Raw genomic sequence first — 9,902 nt, 5'->3', positions numbered from 1 at the left:
CCCCTTCAGTCTGGAATAGTTCCTGAGTCTTGATTTTCATGACCTTGACACTTCTGAGGATGACAAGCCAGTTATTTTGTAGAAGGTCCCTTGGTTTGGGTTTGTCTGATGTCTTGTCGTGATTAGACTTGTGTTATGCCTTTTTGGCAGGAGTATCGCAGAAGTGACAGGTGCTGAATTCTATCACGCAGTGCACGATTTCAATTTATTCCATTTCTGGTGATGTTGACTTTTTTTTTTTTAATATTAAAAAACCTTTTAAATGTTTTTTTTTATTTTTGAGAGACAGAGCATGAGCATGAGCAGGGGAGGGGCAGAGAGAGAAGGAGACACAGAATCCGAAGCAGGCTCCAGGCTCGGAGCTGTCAGCATAGAGCCCGATGCAGGGCTCAAACCCACAAACTCCAAGATTATGACCTGAGCCGAAGTTGGACGCTTAACTGACTGAGCCACCAGAGGCCTCCCTGGTGATGTTAACTTTGATGACTGTCTTCCAGGTTACACCACTGTAAGTTACTTTTTTCCTCTTTGTATTTAAAATGTACTTTGTGAAGGGGCACCTGGGTGGTTCAGTTGGTTAAGCGTCTGACTTCGGCCTAGGTCATGATCTCACTGTTCCAGAGTTTGAGCTCTGCGTCAGGCTCTGTGCTGACAGTTCAGAGCCTGGAGTCTGTTTCAGATTCTGTGTCTCCCTCTTTCTGTGTCTCCCTCTCTCTCTGCCCTTTCCCTGCTCGCACTCTGTCTCTGTCTCAAAAATAAATATAAAATTTTTTTATGTTTTTATTTCATTTTTGAGAGAGAGAGAGAGAGAGACAGAGTGTGAGTGGAGGAGGGGCAGAGAGAGAGAGAGAGAGAGAGAATCCAAAGCAGGCTCTAGGCTCTGAGCTGTCAGCACAGAGCCTGATGTGGGGCTCAAACTCACTGACCATGAGATCATGACTGGAGCTGAAGTCAGACGCTCAACTGACTGAACCACCCAGGTGCCCCTAAAAAAAAATTTTTTTTTAGTCCCCTCCATTCTTGAAACACTTCCAAACTTTCTGGATGAAGATAATCTTGAAACATTTTGTGACATCTGTGCTGCCGGCACTGGAATTAGCCATTTCTCCAAGGAACTTTGGTTTCTTTTATGGGGGGAATGGTATTTAGAAATCATGATCTGGGCTGATGGCTTTTGAAATCTTGTCCATGAGTTTTTGACCCTTAAGACAGGAATGCGTATGCCTTCAAGCTCCAACATTCTAGACCAACATTCTAGATCAGTGATTCTAAACTTGTTCAGGTAGTGGACAATGTGGAGACAAAGAGACTTTTTTAAAAAATGAAATTTATTGCCAACTTGGTTTCCATACAACACCCAGTGCTCATCCCAACAGGTGCCCTCCTCAATGCCCATCACTCACTTTCCCCTCCCCCCCACCCCCATCAACTGATAAAGAGACTTAATGGAAATATATGATATATAGAGTAAACATAATAATTTTATAAAATCTAAAACATCATCAATGGAGAAAGTAAGGGACTATATGTATATATATGCATATGTGTATATGTATATACACATATACAGTTTAAATCTATGTAGTTTCTTTTTTTTAAGTCTATTGTGATTTAAAAAAATTTTTAAGTGTATTTATTTATTTTGAGAGAGAAGAGGAGCAGGGGAGGGGCCGAGAGAGAGAGGAGAGAGAGAGAGAGAGTAAGACAGAGAGAGAGAATCCCAAGCAGGCTCTGCACTGTCAGTGCAGATCCCAATGTGGGGCTCGAACCCACCAATTGTGAGATCCTGACCTGAGCCGATGTCGGACGCGTAACCAACTGAGCCACCTAGGCACCCCAAAGTCTATGTATTTTCATGTATTTGTCTATCTTGAAGGTCATGAACACGCTTATACCTTCAATCTGAATCTCAGTACCACATGGTTCATTCTAGTTTCCCTCTTCCAGCATTCCTTTGTGTACAACCAATCTCCCCTTGCAGCCACTGTCCTCAGCACAGATGTCTTCTGTGTTGGGACAAGAAACTCCCCCAAGGAACCTTGGCCTGGATGCCTGCTTTCCCACCTAGTAGCTTTGGAATTGGATTAGGCAGGAAGAAAGGAAGCCCTCTCCTGGTTCCCCTGGCTACTGCACCAGCAGGGCCCCTGCCTGCTCCTGCTGGGAACACAACCCTAATCTCTTTTCTTTGTTCCCTCAGACCTAGTTATGGGAGCTGCTTCCCCTTGGGCCCATCCCATCATATCTCTTTTTACCCTTTCAAGTGCCCGCTCAACACTCTACACCAGGTTAACAATTCCTTACATTGAGTTCTCTCTGTTCAAATAGTGTGACTGCTGTCTCTTTATCGGAGCCTGACTGACAGAGGTGGGCCTTGAGCCCTGATGCGCAGAGGCTCATGGGGTGCCTACGTACTTTCTCCCCATGTCAGTGTATGTGGAGATACCAGGAAGAGATAGCTCCCTGCCAGTGGGCCTGTGGGAGCTGCAATGTTGGCCGAGAGAAGGCAGCCCCTTCCAGAGCACTCTGGGTCTCTCTTGTTAGGTTTCAAACAGGAAGTGTCTACCTGGGCTGAAGGACTGTTGACTGGAGAAATTCCAGCTGGAACGTTTGGCGGCTGTATGTTCCTTGAAGTCAAGGGCATCTCCTGGAGACAGGAATCTATTGAAAAGAGTCTGTCCTCATAAATTTACACAAATATTTTGTGTTTGATGCATTCAATGGTTACACAACAACTTTCATGTCAACTTTTTTTTTTTTTATAGATTTTAAATAAAACGTTTATGTTTGACAGAGATAGAGAGGGAGAGAGGGAGAACACGAGTGGGGGAGAGGCAGAGAGAGGGAGAGGGCGAGAATCCCGAGTAGGACTCCATCCATGAACCATGAGATCATGACCTGAGCTGAAACCAAGAGCTGGACACTTAACCAACTGAGCCACCCAGGCTCTCCTCCTGTCAACTGTTTTTAATGAACATCAGTGAGCACCAAATGAAGGTCAGATGCTGTGCCAGACAATGGGGACGTGCAGATAGAGTCACCAGTCCTTAGGCCCTAAGATCCCGCTGTCTACTTGTGGGTGACATTCGGGTAAAAAAAATGACAGCTTCCAGTTAAATCTGGCAGATTGAACACACATATTTAACTCTGCTCCCTTCTGAAACCCACGACACTGAGGTGAGGTTTGTTTATTTTAAAAACTGAGGGGCACCTGGGTGGCTCCGTTGGTAAGCATTTGACTTTTCATCTTAGCTCAGGTCATGATCTCACAGTTCGTGAGTTCGAGCCCCGCATCGAGCTCTGCACTGATGGCGTGGAGCCTGCTTGGGATTCTGTCTCTCTTCTCTGCCCCTCCCCCACTTGTGCTCACTCTCTCTCTCTCTCAAAGTAAATAAATGAACATAAATAATTAAAACAAATAAAAATTTAGATGTTGTTGTTTTGAAAATGAGAATTGGTTTTGACACGATATATTATGGATCAATTCGTGCGTAGTATGCATTTCAGGTTTCCTCATGCACAATTTTGTCTGTGAGGAACGTGGATGAACACAGAAAACTGCACCCAGTCTAACTGGGTCGTGTAGGAATAACAAAATGCGTACAACTCTAACATCTATCCAGTGCCGCCCACCCACACCAGGCGGGACCACCCTTCACTGGACTTCAGATAACCTTCCTCTCGCAGGTAACTTGCAGCAACCTCACCATGGCTAACAAGGCTGCAACCCTTCCCACGCCCACATCCACAAGCCAACTGAGTCTCTTTCCAGGTAAAATGCCTAATTTATTGTAGTCTTTATGTGTTTCTTAACCATTTCATATGTGTAAAACCGTGCTACCATTTTCATTAGGTTCTTATCTTTTTTTAACGTGTCACTGATGAAGTTTTTAAGTATTGTGCTCCGAACCCTGTTTTTTCCCTCATAAGCCCTGTGGTCGTGTTGCAGGGTTTTGCACGGTGGGGTGTTTTTTAGGAATGCTTATGTTGTGTTATAGCAGAACCGATTACACATAAGACCGAGAAAACAGCAAAGGAGATGATTGTAGAATGCTTCTGGAAGCTAGAAAGTAGAACAAATCGTAATTCACTGTGAGATAACACAAAAAAAATGTGTATTGCTCTCTGATCCCAGTTTCCAGCACAGAACTCCTAAAACCCTTGTAAATTCCTAAGGGACAAGAACATTAGGACAGCTCCTAAGCCCTTGTAAATTCTTTTTTTTTTAAATTTTTTAAATGTTTATTTATTTTTTAGAGAGAAAGAGAGAGAGACAGAGCACGAGTGGGGGAGGGACAGAGAGAGAGAGGGAGACACAGAACCCAAAGCAGGCTTCAGGCTCCAAGCTGTCAGCACAGAGCCCGAAGCAGGGCTTGAACCCATGAACCGTGAGATCATGACCTGAGCCGAAGTTGGACACTCAACTGACTGAGCCACCCAGGCGCCCCAAATTCTTAAGTGATAAGAGCACTAGGGAGCATCTTTTATTCTACGGAGGCGACTCTGGATGGGCTCCCGGATGGCTGCTGGATGGGGGCCGACCACAAAACCGAGCATGATTAGAAACTTGCAATTTTCAGCCCCACCCCTGTCCTCCAGAGAGGGGAGAGGGGCTGGAAACGGAGTTAATAATTGATCATGTTTATGTGAGGAAGCCTCCATAAAATCCTAATAGTCGGGGTTTTGGGGGGACTCCCAGGTTGGTGGACATATTCACGTACCGGGAGAGTGACGTACCCCAACCCTATAGGGACAGAAGCTCCTGGACTCAGGACCCTCCCAGACTTTGCCCTTTGCCCTATCTGGTTGTTCATACGTATCTTTTATCACATCCTTTTTTTCTTTTAATGTTTTTATTTATTTTTTAAAAAAAAAATTTTTTTTTTCAACGTTTATTTATTTTTGGGACAGAGAGAGACAGAGCATGAACGGGCGAGGGGCAGAGAGAGAGGGAGACACAGAATTGGAAACAGGCTCCAGGCTCCGAGCCATCCGCCCAGAGCCCGACACGGGGCTCGAACTCACGGACCGCGAGATCGTGACCTGAGCTGAAGTCGGGCGCTTAACCGACTGCGCCACCCAGGCGCCCCTTATTTATTTTTGAGACAGAGGGAGACAGAGCGCGAGCGGGGGAGGGGCAGAGAGAGGGGGAGACACAGCATCCGAAGCAGGCTCCAGGCTCCGAGCTGTCAGCACAGAGCCCGATGCGGGGCTCGAACCCACGAGCCGTGAGATCATGACCTGAGCCGAAGCCGGACGTTTAACTGACTGCGCCACCCAGGCGCCCCGATCACATCCTTTAACAACCTGGTAAACATAAGTGTTTCCTTTAGTTCTGTGAGCCATTCTGGCAAACTGAATCCAGGGAGGGGGCCGTGGAAGCCTCAGATCTCCGAAGAGGGACAGCCTGGTAGGACCGAGCCCTTCGCCTGTGGGAGCTGACACCATCTCAAGTCTAGATAGGGTCAGAATGGAGTTAGGTCACAGGACACCTAGCTGGTGTCACAGAATTGCATTGTATGGGAAAGACTCCCACTCCCTGTGACTGGAAGTGTCAGAAGTGAAGTGCTCTGTGTGAGTAGTAAAGGGGACACGCAGGAGGAGAACTGTAGGTTTTTTTAAACACGCTAATTAAGGCAAACAAGTTGAATGTTGAGCCAGTGGTGGGGAAGAAGAGGGCTACACAGGAAGCAAAGGAGGAACCGGAGGCCGGGTAGAAGCTTATTTGCCCAGCAGGGCCAAGACCCCCTCCACCCCCGAGGCATCTCAGTGAGTAGATCCACTCCTTCAGGGCAAGGAAAGGACTCAGCCCTGGCCACTGTGCAAAAGATCTGGGGAGAAGCCCCCTAAACCTACTGACAGTGGTCGCCCTAGCGAGGACCCACTCTGCCTGAGCTGGGGCAAAACTGCCCTTATCTGTTCATACCCGGAGCTCCCGAAGAACCTAGAAGCTCTCTCCAGTTTTCAGGCAAGGAGAAATGTCTACCTGCCTCCTCGTTGCCAGCCTGAAGAGACAACGCCGATGTGCACAATCAGAGTCAGTGCCTCCTACTGGGGAAAATGGGAAGGGAACAAATAGAACTTGAAAACCATGTGCCCCCACAGAAATACTTCTTTTTTTTTTTTTTTTTAAGTTTATTTATTTATGTATTATAGTAATCTCTACACGTGGGGCTTGAACTCACGACCCCAAAATCAAGAGTTGCGCTCTCCTCTGGGGCGCCTGGGTGGCTCAGTCAGTTACGCAACTGACTTCGGCTCAGGTCGTGATCTCATGGTTCGTGAGTTCGAGCCCTGCGTCCGGCTCTGTGCTGACATCTTAGAGCTTGGAGCCTGCTTCAGATTCTGTGTCTCCCTCTCTCTCTGTCCCTCCCCTGTTCATTCTCTGTCTCTCTCTGTCTCTCAAAAATAAATAAACGTTGACAAATTTCTTCTTAAAAATTAAAAAAAAAAAAAAAAGGAGTTGCATTTTCCTCTGACTGAGCCAGCCAGGTGCCCGCCCCCAACGGAAATGCTTCTTCTTCTTTTTTTAAATGTTTATTTTTGGGAGAGAGAGGCAGAATGTGAGTGGGGGAAGGGTAGAGGGAGAGGGAGACACAATCTGAAGCAGGGTCCAGGCTCTGAGCTGTCAGTACAGAGCCCATCGTGGGGCTCGAACTCACAGATCACAAGATCCTGACCTGAGCCAAATCAGATGCTCAACCGACTGAGCCACCCAGGTGCCCCAGAATGTAAAGTTACAGATTATTTCAACCAAGCCTCAGCTATGGGATGGAGACACTGATGGGGTCAAGAGCAAAGAGGGGAGGAGGGTAGGGAATTAAAGAGTTAGGGGTCCGGGATCAGGGAGAGGGATTCAGGCAAATAAAGGAGAACTTGCGCTCCTCCCCCCTCCCCATGTTCTTCTTTGATTTTTTGAATTCTCTTGAACAGTGGGGATGCACTGATTAATTGCCTTCATAATTAAAGACCATGGAGGAAGAAACACTGAAAAGTTAACAGTGTTCAAAGGTGTAAGGTGAGGCCATGTCTCTAGAGAAACTGCTTTCCCCAATTCCTCCTTTCTTTCCCAGGGTAGTTTTTTCACAAACAAAAAATGACTGACCAGAAAAAAGGCTAGGCCACGGTATGCAGATAACTCCCGAGGCCCCAAAGTAGAAACCGAACATGCTCCATAAATAAAGATAGCCATCTGCGTCCTTGCAAGTTCTCCTTTGTTGGAGAAGGGCTATGTTCTGGCATGCCCTGTGGGGGGTTCATTGTTCTCATCTTTAGAAGACCGAACTCTGTGATAGGACTTGGAAGACACCAGAGCAGTGGCACGGGGAGAAGCTCTCTGGCCTAGTTCGTAACCTAGAGGTTAACGTGCCTGAAGTTTAGTTGTGTCTCTGCCATTTCTGTGAGCTATGTGCCTTTGTGCCAGTCGTTTGACCTCTCTGAGACGAATCGATCACTCCGGAAATACTGGGTTGCTGCACATAGTCAACATTCTCCAAATGTTTGTTGAATAAATAAGTGAATAAATGCGTGGCTCAGTTGGTTAAGCATCCTACTTCGGCTCAGGTCATGAGCTTGCGGTTCGTGGGTTCCAGCCCTGCATAGGGCTCTGTGCTGATGGCTCAGAGCCTGGAGTCTGCTTCAGATTCTTGTCTCCCTTTCTCTCTGCCCTTCTGCTGCTCTCTCTGTGTCTGTCTCTGTGTCTCAAAAATAAATAAACGTTAAAAAAAAAAAGTAGGTGAATAAATGAATGAGTGAAGGGACTTGCCTAAGGTCACCCTCAGTGGGAGCTGTGCCTGAAGCCCATAGGTATCCAGCCTTGCTCACAGTGAAGATGGCTCTCCTCCACCTCCTCCTCACTCACCGGCCTCAGCACTCGGCACACCTCCTGGAAGATCTGCTCCTGGTTCTGCACGGAGCACAGGATCAGGGTGCAGACCACCACATCCACGGAGCCATCGGCCACCTGCTGCATGTTCTCCCCCGCAGCCACCACGAAGCGCTCGAACTGCAGGTGTCGGTTCTCGGCGACGCTCTTGATCAAGAACTTCTCAAAGTTGGGGTTGGGGTCGATACAAGTCACCCTGCATCCAGCCGGGTAGAACTTGAAGTTGGCCCACTTCCAGCAGAGAGAGCTTCACGGAGGGGCCCGCAAACTCCGGCAGGTTGCTGAAGAGCTCGCGCTTCTTGCTCGCCATCTGTTCGTTGTACATCACGGTGAACCTCCGCGAGAAGTAGGGGAAACATTTTTTTGCATATCTGGTTCCACAAGCCCAGAAGGTTCAGCAGGAACATGGGAAATAGATGTACCAGGATGCAACAGCCTGAGAGAGAAGGTGGCTGAGGACTCCTGGTGTGCAGGAAAGAGAGCACAAACCCCGGGGATGGAGGAGGAGCGCAGGGTGGGGGCAGTGGCACCACCATGGGTAACGTAAGACCCTGCAGACACCCCCAGTAGCACAGAGTTAGCAAATGAGGGATAAACCCAGAGAGGGGGTGTCTCAAGTCCTAATGTTCTGGGGCTCCTACCAGAAAAGAGAGGATAGGAATCTCCAAGAGCATGGCAACGGCCATCTGTCACAATAACTTCAACATCGGCAACAACTCGCATACACCGAGTCTTTAAGTACGTTTTCCAACACTCTCTTCTTGACTGCTTAAAAGAACCCACGAGACAGGCACTGTTCACTTCCCATCTTATAGAAGAAGCAGCTGAACCCCACAGAGGTGAACCACAAGGTTGTGCAGCTGGGAAACGACAGTCCAAGCGAAACCAGAGGGCCACACCGGTGTTGTGTGGTTTCCGCTAAGACCGCTGATCTCTTTTAGGGGAGTAGCTTCTGACGGAGCCCAGAGAGAGTACATGCGTAGGGTGATCATGTGGAGGGGATTGGGACAGAATGACCTCACAAAATGCTGTTTTTGTCACTCCTGGAGGCAGAAATAGCCATTCTCATCGTCTGTAGAAACTTCTCTGGACTAGCCTCCTCTGCCCACCTCTGAGTATCCATCCATATCCTTGCCCATCCTTAGCTCCTTCCTGCCATACAGAGGTGTTTCTCCTCTGAGCCAGGCTGGCCCCATCCATTAAAGCCAAAACCCTAATTGATTAGCTACCGCCCCCCCCTCCCCATCTTTCTTTCTTTCTTTTTTTTTTTTTAATTTTTTTTTAACGTTTATTTATTTTTTGGGGACAGAGAGAGACAGAGCATGAACGGAGGAGGGGCAGAGTGAGAGGGAGACACAGAATCGGAAACAGGCTCCAGGCTCTGAGCCGTCAGCCCAGAGCCTGACGCGGGGCTCGAACTCCCAGACCGCGAGATCGTGACCTGGCTGAAGTCGGACGCTTAATCGACTGCGCCACCCAGGCGCCCCTCCCCTCCCCATCTTTAACATCTCTCCTTATGGTCTCTCTCCTTTCCCCCCACCAACCTGCACCATCAAGTCTTTCCATCCCATGGGAATCCTTTCCTTTACCCCGCTTTCCATGCAAGCCAACCCCCCCCTTACTTTCTCTTACTGTCAAACTGCGTGAGACACTGTAGTGGGTACTTACTGTTCCCACTCCCTCGCCCCATTCAAACTGCAGCCTGCTGACACCTGTCTTCTGCCCCCACAACCCCACTGAAGTGCCTGCAGACAGATGGAAAGGCAGGCAGAGGGAGAGGAGAATGAGAGGGTGACAGTATTAAGAAGTGGTGACCGGGGCGCCTGGGTGGCGCCGTCGGTTGAGCGTCCGACTTCAGCCAGGTCACGATCTCGCGGTCCATGAGTTCGAGCCCCGCGTCGGGCTCTGGGCTGATGGCTCAGAGCCTGGAGCCTGTTTCCGATTCTGTGTCTCCCTCTCTCTCTGCCCCTCCCCCGTTCATGCTCTGTCTTTCTCTGTCCCAAAAATAAATAAACGTTGA

At 48.4% G+C, this 9,902-nt stretch overlaps 1 pseudogene; it reads right to left on the bottom strand.

Moving 5' to 3' along the window:
• Positions 1–7,677: 7,677 nt before the first annotated feature.
• LOC121038537 (methyltransferase-like protein 7A) lies at positions 7,678–8,699 on the bottom strand (annotated as a pseudogene).
• Positions 8,700–9,902: the final 1,203 nt, after the last annotated feature.

This window comes from Herpailurus yagouaroundi, unplaced genomic scaffold (assembly GCF_014898765.1).
Source record: "Herpailurus yagouaroundi ecotype Mexico unplaced genomic scaffold, PumYag 166, whole genome shotgun sequence".
Classification (NCBI taxonomy): Eukaryota; Metazoa; Chordata; class Mammalia; order Carnivora; family Felidae; genus Herpailurus; species Herpailurus yagouaroundi.
The sequence above is the reverse complement of the archived record's forward strand: the minus strand, read 5'-3'. Positions and strand labels throughout refer to the sequence as shown.